Source organism: Zonotrichia albicollis, chromosome 4 (genome assembly GCF_047830755.1).
Source record: "Zonotrichia albicollis isolate bZonAlb1 chromosome 4, bZonAlb1.hap1, whole genome shotgun sequence".
NCBI lineage: Eukaryota > Metazoa > Chordata > Aves > Passeriformes > Passerellidae > Zonotrichia > Zonotrichia albicollis.
Genome location: NC_133822.1, coordinates 35768149 through 35786666, shown reverse-complemented (window position 1 = coordinate 35786666; position 18518 = coordinate 35768149). Strand labels below are relative to the sequence as shown.

The 18518-nt window shown below is 43.5% G+C and overlaps 1 long non-coding RNA gene across 1 annotated transcript; it reads right to left on the bottom strand.

Moving 5' to 3' along the window:
- Positions 1 to 584: 584 nt before the first annotated feature.
- Positions 585 to 18513, bottom strand: LOC141728797 (uncharacterized). Its single transcript, XR_012580022.1, has 3 exons — positions 10969 to 18513; positions 6812 to 8489; positions 585 to 4494 (listed from the first exon to the last, which is right to left on the bottom strand). It is a non-coding gene; the product is annotated as an uncharacterized LOC141728797 (long non-coding RNA).
- Positions 18514 to 18518: the final 5 nt, after the last annotated feature.

Genomic DNA, 18518 nt, shown 5'->3' with positions numbered 1-18518 from the left:
TAGAATTTGTGGGGCAGAAATGACCTGCAGCAGAACCTTAAAAGAGATTGTGTATAGATGAGAATGGCATCGTTTGGGAATTGCCTGCTTGGATGAGGAATGAACTAATGAGAGCTTGGATAAAGCAGCTCATTTTCAAAGTGTTTCTCTGTGCTGACTCCCATCGGGATCTCCTGAAAGAGATCTACACCAACGGGCTGGAATTGAATGTGATGGTTTAGCAGTGCTTCCAGGCTAACCAGAGTGAGTCAGCACTGCTGCATGGGGTCGAAGAAAAGATGTTTTCACATCAAGAATAGGGAATGGATTCAACATGCAAAGGATGTTTGTTGATATGACAAGGATAAAGGGAGTCCTGCAGGAGCTGGTGGAAGCCCTGGGATGTGTACAGAGGGATCTTGATACCAGGAGCTGCCCATCGATACATTTGTTGTTTGTATGTATTGCATGTGAAATCCATGCTTGGAAATCCGAGGCACAGACCAGTGTGGATTGAGCAGCACGGGAGAAAGTCATCTCAGCTGCTCCTGCAGAGGGCAGTGGCCAACCTCACTAATCTGTACCACAGAGGTATGAGAGGGAGTTTTACTTGGGGTTGTGACATTCTTGAACCTTAGAACAAGATAAACGGATGAGGTTCAATAGTATTGAAATAAAAAACGTTCAGGGTGCGGGATCTGCTGAAGAATGGTGCACATCTGGTTCATGGAGTCCAGCTAATGGCAAGCTAAAGAAATTCATTTTTGGTGAGACATGCATGTAAAAAACAAAAAGTTTGTTGAGATATGGGCAATTGAATGACAGCTTTGGAATTCTGACTAATGTGCAGTAGCGTACATTAAAATGTGTATTAGGAAAGAGAATACTTTAAACTGGCACAGCTACAGGGAGAACATTGGGGGCTGATTTGGATATAAATTTTATAAATTATCATGCCTATTAGCTGAGTCATTGTGTAAGGAATTACCTGTGCTGTCCCAAGTGCAGTGAGTGTCCTGGACGTTATAGAAATACTTGTAGAGGGATACAGCATTTTATCTGTCTATCTAGTCCCTGGCTTGCCAGAATGACTGAAAGAAGCAGTCCTTTATCTCAAAATGTAAAAACTTAAGTGTAAATAACATACTTTTGGAAGTGGAACAGGATATTTAGATGGTTGAGGATGAATAATTCACCACTGCTCTTTTTTTTTTTAATTATTAAAAGTTATATGAAAACAAACAATACAGGTAATCCAGGTTCAGTTACAGATCTAGAAAACACAAAGATATGGTTTTACTGACTTAGCTATGAGATGCTGAAAGAGTAGTTGCAATCTTGGCTTTGGGTTGGAAATCTCTGTTGTGAAACAGGATAAGATTCTTGTCTGACTGTGAAATTCCGACAAGTTTAGGTTTGGGTTTAGTTTTCCATTTCAGGTTTTTTAAGATGGAACTCTGGCAGCATATTACAAGTCAGAGAATTTAGTCAACAGAGGCAGAGGACAAAAGTAATTATTAGAAAATTGTGGGAGACTGGTAACAGTCTGGTACTTTCTCCTGGCATTGGTACAGGCCAGTGAGAGCTTGGCTCATGCACACTACTGAAAAATTGGCTCATACAAATACCATGACCATGAGCTCCCTACCTGACCTGTGCTGTTCAGCCAGAAATTAATATGTAAAGCTCTGAAGAAGATTGGAGTGCAAAGGTCAGTGAAATAGTTGCTGACATCATCCCTGCATGTGATTGTTTAATTGTTTGTTCTCTGTACTTCTGGTGGAATCCAAAAGGTTTACTCTGTCATCCCGCTGGAAAGTGAAGACAGTGCTGCTTACAGAATCTTTTTGTAGGATTTAATTTCTTAAGTGGATCCCACTTCCTGTTTAGTGTGTTTAACCTGAACTGGAAGGAAAGCATCGCTTGTTTGCTGGCTTCTTCCACAGGGCAGTACTTAGAGCTGAGATTGCTTCTCTTCCCCCTTCATCCTCCAGAGGTTTCTTGCAATTTATTGCTTAACTCAGTTTTAACGCTGCAGTTTCAAGGTTTTGACCTTACCTGGCCAGCTTTCGAAATGCTGATATTTCTTAGCAGCCCAGAGAGACTTAACTCTCATCCAAATAATTTGAAAAAGAAAAATAGTCTTCTAGCTCATAGCAAACCCCCTGTGAAAGAAATGTTCCACTCTAGCTGGGCTTCAGGAGTCATCCTGACGTGTTCTTCTTTGCATGATAAAAACTGCTTGCATGTGCTACTGAACATGAGCATAGCCAGGTTACCTGCAAATACCACCTGTATTGCATTAGGAACTTTTGGGTTGTAGCTCCCCTTGCTGACAGCCAAACTTGGAGTGCACAGTAGATTTGGAGGTTGGTACTTTGAGATACAGCATGGCAATGGTTTTCTGAGTTTTATCGAAATTGCTTACTTTCAGTGCCACATCTTTTAGTGGGGAGCAGCAAAGGATGGCAGAGAAATTGTTGGGGAAAGACTGGGAGGTGTTTACACTGAAAATAAAAATGGTGGTGTAAGGGTAAATTTGCACTGTATAGCAAGACTCTTCTGAGCTGAAGCCAGTTCATCAAATAAATGTCACCACTTCTCATGGTTTTATTAAAAAATGAGAGTCTGTACACTTCACAGCATTTGTATGATAAAAACTTAATTGGACTTTCACCCTAGTTCTTGCCCACTGGAACTGGGTTTCTTCTCAGCAAAGAAATGGAATTATTAGATTCTTCCAAATTGTAGATTATTTTGAGGACATTACTTTGAAGGCTGTTGGAATTACAGCCACCTGGATTATGGGGCATAACAATATCTACTTCTTCTCATGCACTTTTTCATCACCTTGAATTTAAAGTAACGTGCACGTAAGACAGATCTCACGGTTTGCATTTGTAGTCAGAAGAAATACAGAAGAGCGAACAAATTACTGTTTAGAGTTGTACTGTGAAATTCAGAATTGGCAGGTTGCAGTGGATTTCAAAGAGGCAAGAAAGCACTGTGTTGTAAGCAGAACAAGGATGAATTTAATGTTACACTCCTGGGTTTTGTAATATTTTGCTGCTTTGGAAACCAAGATGAGGAAGTCACTGTATAAAGTGGATGTTACAGTCTCTCTGTTCACCTGGTGTCCTGCTGTGGCTGAAACTTCTGAGGAGGAATCACTACCTGTACAGGTGATAGATGGCAAAAATACAACTGCCCATTTGGGAATGAAGCCAAAGAGCTGCACTCTGCAAGAAAATAAGTCAGTAAAATAAATGCTGCTGAGGGAGACTTTTCCTGCAACCAAAGGCAGAGGCCATACAGAATGGCCCAATTTTGTAGCATCTAAGCTGGTTTCCAGGGCTGTGTTTGACTCTGCTCCAAGTGGGAATCATTCTTGGCTTTACATGACAGGAAATTGTGCCAGGAGAAGAAACAGTTTCCAGAGCTGTGAGATGGAAGTAGGCATTTACAGCCTTAAAGAGGACATCAGGGTTTGCAGGCCTCTTGACTGACTCCAGCTGCACTACTCATTTCTACTAAAGCCAGCAGTGTCACGTTGCCACAGGAACACAAAAGACTTGGAAAAGATGCTGTTACAGCAGAAGTGTAAACATTCCTTATGACCGATGTGAAAGATGGACTTAGCAAACATCAAGTTCCTGGTCTGCTGCTTCAGGAAAAGGAAAGAAGGTTCATCTTTTTAACTGCACAGACTTGTTGCTGTCTAGAGGATTCATGGATCAGAAGATGTACAAATTATTATTAGGAACGCTGCTAATCAACAGCAATGACTGTAGGACTGTCCGTAACTGGGAAAAATTCTGCTTTGGAGCACGGCCCTTTGGCCTCAACTACTGCCCACCACCCACGCTGGGTGGATTCACCCTGAGCTGGGCACAGCAGTTCTGTGATCCAAAGTTCCTCTTGAAAATAAGGAGAAGGGAGAGAACCTTTTACAAGTGGCCCAGTCATGTGAAAAGAGTCATGGAGAAATAACAGGTCAATAAAGTCTGGGGAGATTTTTTTCCTGGGGTTCCTTCTAGGGAATGCTGTGCCATGAGAGGAGCCCTGAGATAATTGGAATGGCATTTGAGGGCCTCACTGGTGGAGGTGGCTGTTGCTGATGACCTTTTCTGTGGGAAGTTCTGTGTGTGAGTTTTGGAAGAACAGTCCAGGTAGGTACCTTACCAAATCCATTCTGTGCCATTTATTAGACTACAGAGCAACAGGCCCCAAAATTCACCCTTAAACGTAGAAAACCCTTTTCGCATCCAAATGGTCGTTCCAAATAGGGGCTTGTCTTTGTTGTGCTTCAGGGGGGAGTGTTGGCCAGGTCACCAGGGTTGGTTGGTACCTCTTCAGAAATGCATCAGTATGGTTTTCTACCTCCAGTCAGTGGCATGCCACAGAAACTGGAATACAACAGCTGATGTTCAGTTTCTAGGGTTTCATTTGACCTCTTTGAAAGAGCTGCTTGAGACAGACACCAGAAGTCTTTGCAACCTGTATTTACCATTTTTGCTGAGAAAGAGAGACAGAGAGGGAATGAGATTTGCCCCTTTTTTTTAGTATTTATTTAACTAACTTGGACATTAGGAGTAGCTGATCAAAAACCTGAACAACCTTTCCCAGTCTGCAGCTAAGTGTGCGATGCAGGGCTTGGTGGAACTTCTTGTTCCTTACAATGCAAGAGGAAGAACAAGTCAGGGGCTTGCCTGAGCAGCCTCTTCATGTCTGTTAACCACAACCCCCTACAAAAAAGCCACAGTCTTTTTTTTTGCCTACCCATGTCTTCACTAGGTGCATTAAGGATATAGCAATTTGTAGTTTTTAAGAACATATGTCCTTACCTTTTTGATATGTAAGCCTGCACATATGTCTGGAAATACATAAGGGTTCAGAAGTGGAGAAAAAAATGTTTACTGACCAGCTTGTATGACCTTGGGTGGGAGTGGTAAAAAACCACAGCTAAGGTCTGTCACAAGTTCAGGGGGCACTGCAGTAATTAAAATGTCACAACTCAAAATGTCCCACAAGGCACTGAGCCTCTGTCTGGCAAACGGGCAGTGTACATGAAACAAAAAACCCCCTTTCCACGGAGTAAGCAAGATTTGTACCTTCAGGCCACAGCTTCCAACATGCTCATCCTTGAAATGAGCTTCTCACAGCCACACAACACAGCAGCTCCTGTATTTTCACTTTGCTTTCACTTCTGCCTCAACTGACAGCAAGTGTTTGAGCTTGATTTCTGCTGCAGCCTGCTGCAATTGCCAGAGCAGCCAACTATCTCCAGTCATTCTGAAAAGCCTTGTGGCACTCTGATTCAAAGAGCCCAAGACAGTTCATAAGAGGTGTGACCAGGTGGAAACACTTCCATTCTTGTTGCCACTGATGAGAGGTTATCTCTAAGCTGTCGTTGCACTTCTCCATCTTTCATTACTTACAGGTGATCTGTGTATTGCATGGCTATGTTGCTCGCAGGTAACTCAACCTGTGTGCCATCATTTGTTGTGTAACTCAAAGGTTCTGTTTTGGAGTTGTAGCTAAAGCAGGAGCCCTCCCTCTCCCCCTGATGTGGGATCAAGGGTTATCTGTAGCTGGTCCCTGTCCCTCAGGAAGCACAAAATGACCCAGTGTCTCCAGGCTCATGCAGAGGTTACTGCCTTGGTATCTGGTGTCTATTGCGGTGCTGTTACACTTCATCAACTTCTCCTGTTGGATTTTTGGCCTATCACGTCTTCATCATCCAGGCAGGTCTGAAGTCCTGAGATTCTGCACCCCCCAATCCCCCCCTCTCTTTCTCTTCTTGTTCTTTTACAGAATCAGAACATTTATTTCAGACTCTTAAAACTTTGTTTTTTTTCTTTTCCAAAACTGAAGAAATTTTCTGCAGTGTTTGCAAAGGTATACCTGCTCTAGATCAAAAACTTAAATAAGAATTCAAACTGTGTCTGTGATCAGGAAACCCATCCAGCAGCCATGACTATTACAGCCAGGACACACATGAAATTTTTACTTCTCATCTACATTCATGTTTTAAAGCTCTCCAGAAATCCTGTTATAGAACAGATTGGAAGGCACCTTTCAAGGTCTCTGGTCCAACCTGATGGCTTTGTGAAGGTCAGCCTCAGAACTATGCCAGCCTGCTCACAGCTTTGAACAGTCAAAATTTGAAAACCTTCTAGTATACTCCACACTTTCTCTGGGACCCTGTTCCTGTGCTGAGCCATCCTCTGGGAGCAGCAATTCTTTGTATCTAGTCACAGTTCTCATTGTTGCAGCTTGTGATTTGCCTTTTGTCCTGTCACTGTGCCATTTGGAGAAGAATCTGACTGCGCCCTGCCTATAAAATCAGCAGTTCATGGTGGTATGACAGGTTAGGACAGTCAGGCTGCTTGAATCCCTGAAACTATTTAGCAGTGGTTTTAATCCCAAAATCCAGCACACCTGCAGGCCTTTGGTGCAACTGTCCAGAGTAGCTTGGGGAATTGGGGCAGCAGTGGGTGTTTATTCTGGATCCAGTTCCTGCAGGGAGCTGTGCCTCAGTCCCTCCCTCGACAGCCAGGACAGGGGAGTGTAGATCATAGATCCCTGCCTGCCTCCTGAAGCTCCTTCCTAGAGGGCCAGACTCGAGTCTTCAAAGCTTTACTTCTTCTAACTGCAATTCCCTGCTAGCTCCCTGCTTGCTTTTTTCCTATTTTCCAGCAAACCTGATGAAGACCAGCAGTCTTCATCCTGACTCCAGCCAAGCCTAGCCTGCTTGAGGGAAGCAGGACCGAAATCCCTTTCCTTCTCAGAGCCCCGAGCTTTTCGCACCCTCCTCTGCCCCGCTGCTCACCTGCCCCTCCTCGATCGCTGCCCTCGGTGGTTCTGTCCTTGCCGAGCTCCTGGCCGCCCCAGAGCTGCGGCCGCGGCGCTGAGGGCTGTCTGCTGCTGCCACCTTAAGGCTCGAAATTCGTACTCCAGCAAAACCCGTGCCCGCCTTCCCTGGGGACGGAGGGTGGGGAGCTGGGGGCCGGCCAGAAGCCGTCTGTAGCGGCTGGAGGATGGCACAAAGCCCTCACCCCACTCTCGCTGAGCCCGCTGCCTCCTCCAGAAGCTCTCATGGGAAAGCATAGCAGGCTTTCACGGAAGTTTTTGCGTGCACCTCCTGATTTTGTGGCTTGCAAGAAACCATCCTTCGTAATCTGTAGGGCACAGTCGGAGCAGATGAAGCAGGAGATAAAAGTTTTTCTCTCAGAGGTTTTTACAGTCTGCCTTTCTGTGGGGAGAGAGAGGGCTTGAGGCTTGGTTTCATCGGCTCTCAGCCACAAATTAGAGGTGTGGATGCATTTGCACTTTGAATGCTTTTTGGTGGCAAATTTTGTTGTTATTTGGCTTATTGTGTGATCTGCAGCCTTTCCCTTCTCGTTGTGCTTCTGGCTGAAAATTCCTGTGCTGTGTGACACCGAGAGGAGGCACCTCTGACCTGAGGGTCTGTCTGAAGCCACTTCTGGAGAGCAACCAGCCAGGGAAGACAGCGAGATCAGTGGCAGCTCTGACACAGCAGAGACCATGGAAGTCAGCTTGGCTGGGGTTGGCAGCTTTTCCCTCTACTGCTGTTCCCTCCAGCAGCACAAGCAGCAAGGTGTGCTTGTAGGAACCCATGTGGATTCTGTTTCCACAGGAGCACATAGGCGATGGGATCCGTATGCCACAAAGCTGTCAGCACAGGGAGTGCCCTTCATTATCAAAAGACTTGCACAGGAAAACAGGTAGCATTAGAAATAGTTGCTGATTTTTAACTCAGAGTGCACAGGTTATCCCAGGTATTAGGCCTTAGGTCAAAACAAAGTGAACACAAATCAAAAAGCTTTTGATTTTGAAAAAAGAAATAACTCATCATTAAGTTAAAAAAAGCAATTGAGGATTTTTGTGAGGCCTTTCCCTCTTTCTGGTTATGAGCGAACTTGTTTTATCCTGGAGTAGCACAAATGAGAAAGGATCTGCAGAAAGGATTTAACTCACATACATAGTGCCTGTATTCAGTCCATAGGAGAGCTAAGGTTTGTCATCTCCATCTATGGCATGGCTTTGAAAATTTTCATGGTTTTGTGGTTTTTTTAAGAAACCCAACAGAAAGTTTTAAAGTGTTATCACCTCAAAAGTTTTCATTTTTCATGGCTAGCTCAGGCCTGCATGTTGCTGGTGCTCAGGGACACCTCGTTCTGAGCTGCAGGTGCCACACAGCCATTGCTAGGGATCCTGGGATTCAGCAGTTTTAGGAAGCCCCTGTTTCTGTGCAGGTGGGGAAGCTGCTTATGTCAAGGAGCTTGCTGTTTTGCCATCAGAAGGAAAGAAGCAGGAACCAGCAAATCCCAGGATGCTTCCTTACCACTCACCTGCTGCATGGTACTGTGATGTCTTTCAGCAGCAACCTGGACTTTTGGTCAGCTTAAAAATCACAAAATTACTTTCCTTCTCAGTTTCCCTAGCAGCCACCATCTTTGATCCTTCCTCCTTCCTGTGGATACCTCCTGAATAAAAGAGTGTGAGTGTTTTTGTTGACACAAAAACACAATTACAAATGAGCACAGAAAATTAGGCTTGCTATGTGCAGTTGCTGTGAGAGTGTAGCAAGTACTGTTGGCAAAAGTAACCTGCAGATCATTTGGTATGGAGCTCCAAAGGTAACTGACAAGCTGAAAGCCCAGTATTAAGGTCTTGCATGAATTTCCATAATTTCTAATTTCTATTTCAATCCATATGCTCCCACTGATACTAATTCATCTGTGAGCACAACTGTGCCAATATTTCAAATCAAAAGTTATTTGAGGGTTTTCTATTCCTACAGAAATACAAAATACACATTTTGAGTTCCAATGCACATTTGGATTTGTGAAGCATAAACTATCATTGGGAGCATCACACTAAAATCAAATATAAACAACCCCCATTTCACTGTCATAGTACACACAGCAATCTTCTATTTTCAGCACACTGAGAAAAACTTCTAAATGCTTACTTGTATTCAAGTCATTGTTTATCCTGACAGAAAGGGTTTTTTTCAGATAAAACCATGAAAAATTCTTAATGAGAACTTGACGCTGCATTATATATGAAAATAATAAACTCTGTACTCTAGCAAGCATACTGTTCTCTCAGAAATTATTCACAGAGGGTTTAGATCATCAAAATGGTATGTTTGAATATTTTCAGATTAGTGTATTAGTATCGTCTGATATTAATGATTAATGAGTGAAAAGATAGAGAATTATTGCTGAAACCTGAAATCTAACTTTCCTGTAAGGAGACAGAATCACCCAAGGTTATTCTGCCTGTTCCTAAGAGCCATAAACACTGGATTAGCCAGATTAGCTTCCTTTTTTCTTATTTTATTCGTAAATGACTAAATTGAGGACCTAACTATGAAAAAGCCGCATCCCTGACTATCCTTCCAAGGCATGGAAACAGCAGCAAAATGCTTCCAGTGGAAAACTCCCTCTGCCAGAAGAAAAAGATCCTAGCTAGACACTTCCTGGAACCAAAGAGAGTCTTCAGATTAGCTCTTTATCTATTTTCATCTGTATTTGAGATCATTAGCAACATATATCTTTGATTTGTAATCATTCTGGTATCAGTAGGTGATATCATAGGTATCACCTGTTAATCATTCTGGCTCATTAACGCCCTTTGCACCAGGATTTGTAGATCCTTTATCACAACGGAGTAAACAGATCCATTAAACACATTATGCAAGAGAGGAAATGGAGCCAGCAACCAGCTGAGTGCTGCCCTCTAAGGCACAACCACTTAGGTTTAGACTTATGCTTCAGGTTAGGCTTCTGAAAACCACAAAGCCCAGACCTTCAGGGATATTTCAACTCCAAAATGCATGCAAAGTGAAGTACTTCATGTCATCTCATTACATTTGGTTACAATCACTTCATTTCAGAATTTTGTTTTATTCTTTAAATTTAATTTAGTTCTGTCATCAGTCTACCATACTCAGATTGTTTCACTTTCTTCTCTGAGTTTAAGATTGTCAATGAGTAGCAATTCAGCAAGGTTTGGTCCATTTCCCTGCATTTTGTGTCATCCCAGACCATTTTATTGTTTTCACTTGTTTTATTGAATTCACTATGAGAATTCTCTCTTTTAATTTTTAGCATTTCATTTAATCCTTTTCCTTTCCTGTCCATTCATGTCGTTCCCCGATTTCACGATTTCAATAACTATAATTTTCAATGAGTATAATTTTGGCAAGGTTTGCTTCTCACACTGCAACTCATTTCCCAAAATCAGGGAAAAAAGGTAAACAAAGAGACAGGAGAAGAAATTGAAAGAATGAAATGCTAAACAAAGAAAGAAAATTCTAAAACAAATGGAAAGCAACAAAAGTGACAGGGATGAGCTGAAGTCTAGGGAAATGGAGCATGGCTTGCCCAACTGATCCTCATTGAAACCAGAGAACAAAGTCCAACAAACACTCTGGAAAGGAGATATGATGAAATTAAACTTTTACTTTTCTGTACAGTGGTGTACCTCCAAAGCACAGTTAATACATCTTAGTAATCTATGCAGCCAATGTCTGGTAGCTAGCCCACCATCCTAACAGATGGAAGCTCTAGTTTAATTCCCCGTCATGCTGAAGAATTCTTACAACTTTGTATTCTGACTTGGGGGAAGGAAGGTTCACTATCTACTCAGGCTTTACAGAGAACGTGGGGCAGAGCCTCTTCTTTCTATATTCTTCTCAAAAAGCAATACCTGTTACCAAACCTCACAAGGTTCTTAAATCAGCCTCCATTTCACACATGGTCTGAAACTTCCTAACATAGTAAGCCTCTCTGAAGAGTGAAATACAGTGAAGTCTAGTCTCTAGATATTGAACAGACCAAGCATGAAATAATTATCAAAATTACTGTGTGCACATTAACATTCACACTATTTGGAATCCGAGACAGTAAAAAGCAAAAGAATTAAAGTATGATGGAGAACCAAGTACATGCTTACCTGGAAAGCAGATCACCAGTTATGCCTCCAGACTTAGAACTTTTGATCTCTGCACCCAAATTCCATTCTGGGCTTCTACTGGACCTGCCTCAAGACATTTCATGTAACATTCCTTTGTTCATTCACATGGATACAGAAAGGCAGATGTTATTTCATTCTGAAACTGCAATGTTTTCTAATATGAAATTATTGTATTAAGACACTTGGAAGCAAGACAGACTCATTGTATTTATATTTATATTACACTTCAGATTATACTAGGGAAAACAATACCTAAAAAGCAGAGTGCCATTATTTCTAATATATACAGCACTGAGTAAAGAGCAAAACTAGAAGAATTTAACTGGAAGCTAGTCTCAAGTATTTGTTTGAAGAATTTAAACAGAAGAAAGATTTATTAAATAACAGCTTTACTGGAAGCAAATTATTTCAGCTTTACTAAGTAGTGATACCTTCCATTTGAGGATGGACATTTAAATCACCTATATAATCTAAAGTTTGGAGAAATATAGTTACATTTATCATGATGGTATCTGAGTGCAAAGAAAATCCTAAACCCAGGAAAATTATCTGACACAACATCCACTCTCTTCTGTCCATGTTCCCAGAAATGTATATGGTAGAAGTATTTGCCTTTTTCCATCTTCTGCATGTTCAGTTCATGAACATTGCTTCGGGAAATTTAGTGTGGGGATACATGGTGCTCTTTCCTTACAAAATACTAATATTTAAACCAGGTGCTCAATATTTCCCAGACAGTTATGAGAAAGCCCAGCTCTGTGCCCTGGCAAGTCCATGTTGTTCTCCTGGCAACTTCAGAAGCCTTAAGCAGAAGAGTCATACAGGATGACAATCATGGAATTGGAAATTATTTCTGCCAGACTAATTGAAGCCATAGAAAACAGAAAAAAGAATCTTAAAATGCATTCTGTATTGATCCAGGTCTCAGAGAAAGTGTGTTCCAACAGCAATCTGCTGGTTTGCAAAACACGCTTTCTATTGCTGTCTGCAATACATGAATTTGTAGGCTTCATATACAAATTTGTAGATAGGAAAGCTGTTAAAAGTTTCCTGGATTCTGGTACTAAATGGCATAATTGAAATATGAACAAATCACAACCAGGGCGTCTCCAACTCAAGAAGTTTAGGAAAAATATAAGCAAATGAAATTATTATTAACTGGGTTGTGATATAACTTAACCCCAGTTACCATGACCAGGATGCTGTGGTTAGGGCCCATAACCACAGCTTTGGGCTTGCTGAGCTGCTGAAGCCGTTGCTGGGCAGCGTTACGTGTACATGTGAGCCCAGTCCTGGATCATCTCAAGGTCTGTGAAACGTCAAGTCAAATAAATCCAGTGTCACAGGACAAATCAATGGCAGAAACCAAATCAAGATTCTTTTGTCTGTCTCTCTTCCAAACCATGGATTTAATTACACCATTCATTCCAAACGTGTCTATAGAAGAGTAGGATGAGTTTTTCTGTGTGGACATAAAGGTATCTCTTATGGGGGGAAAAAAAGATACAGGGTTCTAGCCAGTAGCTGTGTCCAAAATTCCCCGGGATGCCCTCATTACAGCAAAGGAAAACCCACAGGTATCAGTATTCAACCAAATATAAAAAGAATAGCAAGATACTCACAGCTCCTGAGAAGCTTAAAAAGCAGGAAATCAACACCAGCAGCTGAGAGAAATCAACAGCCTATGGTATCGGAGGCGTAAGCCATGTTTTTCTGACAGTTTCACAAGAGAATGTGAGTCAAGGCAACTGCTGCCAGTCATTTTCCAAATGAGCAGGCACCTTCCCAGAGCTCAGATAGAGCTTTAATGTCACAGAGGTTTAATGGAATCTTCAGGAGGCATTTTGGACCAGTGCTGGAACCACAACCTGTGCAAAGCAGCCCCTTGACTCATTTCCTCCCTGCACTGGGCTTAGAAATTGCACATGCTGTGAGCTCTGTTTGGCTAACTCAGATTGAAGTAACAATGAAAACAGTTCAGAAAGCTGGCCATTAAAACCAAGCCAGCTTTCTCTGATCTCTGCTTAACCCCAGTTACCATGACCAGGATGCTGTGGTTAGGGCCCATAACCACAGCTTTGGGCTTGCTGAGCTGCTGAAGCCATTGCTGGGCAGCGTTACGTGTACATGTGAGCCCAGTCCTAGATCATCTCAAGCTCTGTGAAAAGTCAAGTCAAATAAAGCCATTCTAATCTTATCATTTTCATTTTTCAATCCTCACTGTCTAAGGCTTTTCTAGGGGTGACTTCATCTCAGTGGCTGCTTCATTCATCCAGATGTTGATGTTTGCAGCAACTGCACAGCTCACTCTGCCAAACTGCTCACAGCATCACTGGAGCTTGTCTCTTGACATCTTCCAGCACCAGCACAGAGTTGTCCCTCTGAGGTAAAAGAGAGGGGGCTCAAGACATGCCTTGCTTTTGGCACCAAGTTCAGATCATTGCTCTTTCAGGGCAAGGGACATGTCTGGGGATGGGATGGCATGAAGGGTAAAGGCATGGGCAAGGATGGGTGAAAGAAGTAAAGTTCAACTACAACTCACTTTGGTGATAAGTGACCTGCTGTGATTGATATAGGGAAAAGGGTAGGAAGCCATGGAGAATTTAAGGAAGAAAAGCCTGAAGAACAGATTTCTTTGCAATGTGGGAAGGCTGGCAGTAAGTCATAGTAACAGTAACTATGAAAGACTTGGCTATTTCATTTCTGCTGACTGCTTTATTATGAACAAGCTGTTGGCACAGTCCATCTTAAGGCTGTAGAAATACTTCTAATGTTTAAAATGCCTGTCTGAAGGCCAAGAAAGTCACAATGAACCAGCTGAGACTAAAATTTCCAGAGTTGGGGTTGTGCTTCAGGCTAAATTTGTTTGGGAACAATCAGCCAGTTCGTGCCTTTCTAACAGCTGACATCTTTCTTAGAAATCCATTGTTTATCTGACCTTCTCCTAACCTGTTAGAAAAATTTCTGGTGCTATTTTCCTGTCTCAGTTGAATGCTTTGAAGCATTACAGGGAAAATGTGGCAGGAGGCAGCTTTCTGTTAGGAAGACACATTGCAGCAGCTCTCGAAAACTGTGCTCAAACTTGGCTCTGCTACAAGCACTTGAAAACCCAGTTTGTGTGCACCTGATAGAGCTCTCAGTTCTTCATCTAAAACTCCCCTGAGATGTCTGAGTGGAGCAGGTGCTGGTTTTTGCTGGCTGCCAGGGCTGCTAAGGGCAAATGACAAGTGTGAAGCTGGTCTCTGCCATGCACCCCTTGCCCATTCCAGCACCAAAATGCTCAGGGGAAAGCCAGCTGAGTGAAGGCATAACTGGCAAAAGAGACACTGTGTGCTGACAAAAGGAGGTGGGCGAAGGTTAAAAGAGAGTCTGGAACTAGGTGGGAGACCATGGGGTTTTTGCCTTAGAAGAGGCCACCAAAGAGGAAAGGTTTCTGGGATTTTCACCAGCCCCAGCTCTGCTGTAGCCTGGGAGATGGATAGCCATGGAATGAGAGCAGCAGGCTTCACACTAAGCAATGTTCTTGCAAGAGGCTTTGCTTCTCCAGAAGGAAAAATTGCTGAGGTTTGTGTCCATCCACGTCTGAGGTGTGAAGGGGAAAGCAGTCAGCCTGATGGGATTTGGGCAAAAAAATTCTGGAAGCTCATGGAAATATTCATGCTGTGTGACCAGTGCTTCCTGGTTGGCTCCAGACTTGAAGCAAAGAAGGAAGGAGGGAAGAAGGAGCGTCTCTTTGGCCATTGGAAGGGTTTCACCCACCGTTGTGGAGAGAGAAGTATGTGGTCCTGGGTAATTACTGAAACAGCAGGTTTCATAACCAGGCACTGACCTTTGACCTCCAGGTCCAGGGTGCCAAAACTGTGATCCTGCAGGAAGATCTGCAGAAGCTGCTTGCAGCCTCAGCTGGGAGCTGGCCATGTGTCGTGGACAGCTGTGTGTGGAACCTTCTAGACTTTTACAGTCAGTTCCAACCCCTAGAAGGTCATTTGCCCCCATTGCTCCTCACCCATGCAGGCACTGATGATCACTGTGGAAAAGCCGATCTAAACCACCTTTATGGGCAGGGTGTGAACACTAAGTGGAAAATAGACTTGGAAAACAAAAGCTGTAATTAAAATTAGATTAGTAAGTGATCCTCATCTACTCTGAGCACTGAATACAGGGAAGGTCCTTCAAAAATGAAATACAGCATGTAATTATAATTAAATTCAATCTTATGGACAATATGGACAAAAAGGCTCAACTAAAGCTGCCTAAATTTTTTAAAATGGCAACTCTTGCATTATATTGGTTCAGGATGCTTTGTTTTGCAAGATTAGTAAGTTTTTTCTTAAAGTTGCCTTTCTGTATTTCAGTGCCTTCACTCAAAGAATGGTAATGCCTGCACGCAACTTCTGTAATTCCACTTGGCTCATCTCTAAATTCACTGTGCTCTGTAAAAGATATGCAGCCAGCACAGTGGGGCAGCAGTTAGCTAAAATTAATATTTATGGACTTGGAGGGCTTTTGCTCTGACTTGAAAATTGCTCAAAATATTACTTTATTGAAAAGAAATGCAAATCATCATCTTCCATCCTTCAGAAGAGTAATGACCTTTTTCTCTTTCTCTGTGTCAGAAAGAGATTTGTTGTCTATTGTTTCTTTGCTGGCTTTGAAAGCTGTTCTTTTGCAATGATGAAGCTATAGCACTTGTTCCACTCCTTTGCAGGCCTGGCCATCCATGCTACTAGCCAAAAGTGGAGGAGCTGTCAAGTTTGCAGGAAAGCATCCTTTACCAAGTGACCTTTTGGAATGATGTCAGTTGGGAAGTCAGTGCCAGTGTAGAGGTCTTTTCCTTAAGCTGATGCATTTCTCAGGTTACAGCTGTGTCACTTTCTGTCAAGGCTGAGCCACAGGAAGCAGAGTAGCTGGACAGTTCCTATTCTGATGGCCTTCCATCAGAAGGATGATGTTCATTAGAATTAAATCAATTCTGATCAACCATCCTTGTTAGAGGCCACAGGTGAATGATGGGAGTCCAACAGCCTTGGGCTCTTTGGCTCTAGCCAGGGAAAGTAAAACTGAAAGGACCTAGGTGAATATTTTTCTGCTGAAGTTCATAAAGGTCAGGCTCAAACTAAAGTCAAACAGGCAAGGGAGCATCCTTTTACTGGTGGGGTGATGAGGAAATGTCTACTGATATTCCTGGGGCCACATTTCCCATTTTTCCTCTGTCATCTGAGTGCATGTGTCACGAAAATCCATGTGGGAAGAAGCCCTCGATCACCATTTCCCATTCAGCCATCTGCTCAAGCCAGCCCACCAAGGAGGGAACTGCTGCAGCTCTTTCTCCTGAGACCTCACACTAGAGCTGTCTGAAATGTGGAGGGTACTCAAAAGCCAACAACTGCCAGGCTACACTGCAAACAGAGTTCAGTTCTGGCAGCTCTCCCAAGCCAGACTTGCCAAGAGTGCTCTCTGTCCCATCACCCATAATAACTTAATAACCTTAAGTTTATCAGCCCCAGTATAAACACCTAAGGGACGTCACAGGTGATCATCCACCATCCGGACTCTGTACTGTTGATGCCACTTCTTTCAGCCCCACAATCTGAACAATCACCCACCCACTTTATCAGCTACCCTGGCACTGTAGAAAATGGTGTTAAAGGCTTTGCAGTGTCCAGGAAATAAATGAGACACACTGATCTCATGCTTTGAGGAGGTTGCCCTCAAAGAACAACTAACTCTCCTGGGCAGTTCCTTCCCTCTCCAGGGCAGTTCCCTTTGGGATTCTCTCAGGGAGATCCCTGGATGAAATGAAACCTGTTCTCCTGCAGGTAAGGGCAGTAATGCTGTTTGTACTGCTGATTTCTTGCAGGATTCAGTATTTCACAGTTTCATGGTTGCTGCAGGCAAAATTCATCATTGACCATCATATCCTGAACCAATTCTTCCTATTTTGTGAACAACAAACCCAGCACAGCGTCTCCTCCTGTTGTCTTTTCAATCAGCTGTGTCATGAAGCTGTCTTGAGCACCCTCAAGAAACCATCCAGACTGTGCCTGACCACACAGCCCTTCAGTTAAAGCACACTGTGAGTTAGCCCTAAGGCCTGTGATTGTGTGGGAGGGCTCTCTTGACTTTCTCTCCTTTCCCAGGAAGTCTGTAGTGAGTGCCTGGCCCATCACTCCCCATAGTGCTTTGCCACCTTCTCCTTGCCCACAGGCACTCAGGTGGCCCATCACTCTCCCATGGCCACGTTCTGGGCACTCCTCTGCACAGCACACAACCACTCCTCACTGTTTCCAGCCCGTCCTTCCTGAAGACACTGTGCCCATTGGGGCAGCTCTCCAGGTGTGTGATCTACCCTGGCTCGTCTCTGTATCTCAGAAGAAATCACAGCACTGCAGTTGTGTGGGAGCTGGTATTCCCCCCAGTTGTTCCCCGTTCTACATGTTTGTTTCAAACTACTTGAGACCAGCCCTGCACCCTGAGTCATGATGCTCTCAAAACAGGATTCTGCTGTGGACACTCCAGCAAGGTACGGTCAGCAAACAGACAATGAGCATGGAGGTGCCTCCTCTGGCAGGGGAAAGGGCATTGGAGGCCCTGGCTGCACACCAGCGCTGCCTGCACAGCAGTTGCAGGTGCAGTGCCCTGCAGCCCGAGCTCCCCATCACTGCTGCAGCAAGTGTTCCATTAGGAGGCTTTCCTCTGATCACACTGATGTCACAGATCAAGCTGTGATGGGTTTACTGCTTCTTTTTATCTAGAGCTGACTGTCCTAAGAGCAAGGCTTGTTGATCTCCAATGGCAGGAATGCCAGGAGCACACAGGTGTGCTGCTTTAGGAAATACTTTGACTGACTCCATAATTGTGTTGGCATTACTACTGCCCCAAAGGCTGGATATTTGAGGCACCTTGTAATATATGTGACTTCTTCTTGCAGCTGAACTGTGTTCCACAGAAGCTGAGGTCATTGTGCTGACTGACACTTGGAGTTTGATAAAAACTTTTAATCCTAGAAACATAAATTATTTTTAAAATCTCAGAGGACTGTTCTAAGTTAATTGCTGTAGTAAGTGCTTTCTGTAAGGGAATGTTTGATCTAACTTGAATTCTCTCAAGTTCCAATGGAACCTCTCCTTAGCCTGCAAAGAGAAACCTGTATGATCTGTGTTTAGGAGCTGCTTCTTCCTTGACTTGCCTGTACTAACAAGAAGGTGACACACATTTAAACCACCTTTTTCCAAATTGTCCCATGAGAATGCAGCAGGACTGGTTGCTTGTGAACTTCTCCTTGTCTGTGACAGAGGGCACCCAAACACCCAGGGCTCAGCCAGCCCTGCCCCACTGAGGGCACTGTTAGCACCAGCTGCCGCTTTCAGCAGCAACAGAGGACTCTGAGCTCTGGCCTTGGATGAAGAAGAGGGGGAGGAGGAGGAATGACCCTCATCACCACTCCCCTAAGCTGAGCCAAGCAGAGGAGGAGCTTAGAGGTAGAGCCAAGGTTCATATTTAAAAGCCAGCAAGTGCAGGGAGAGAGG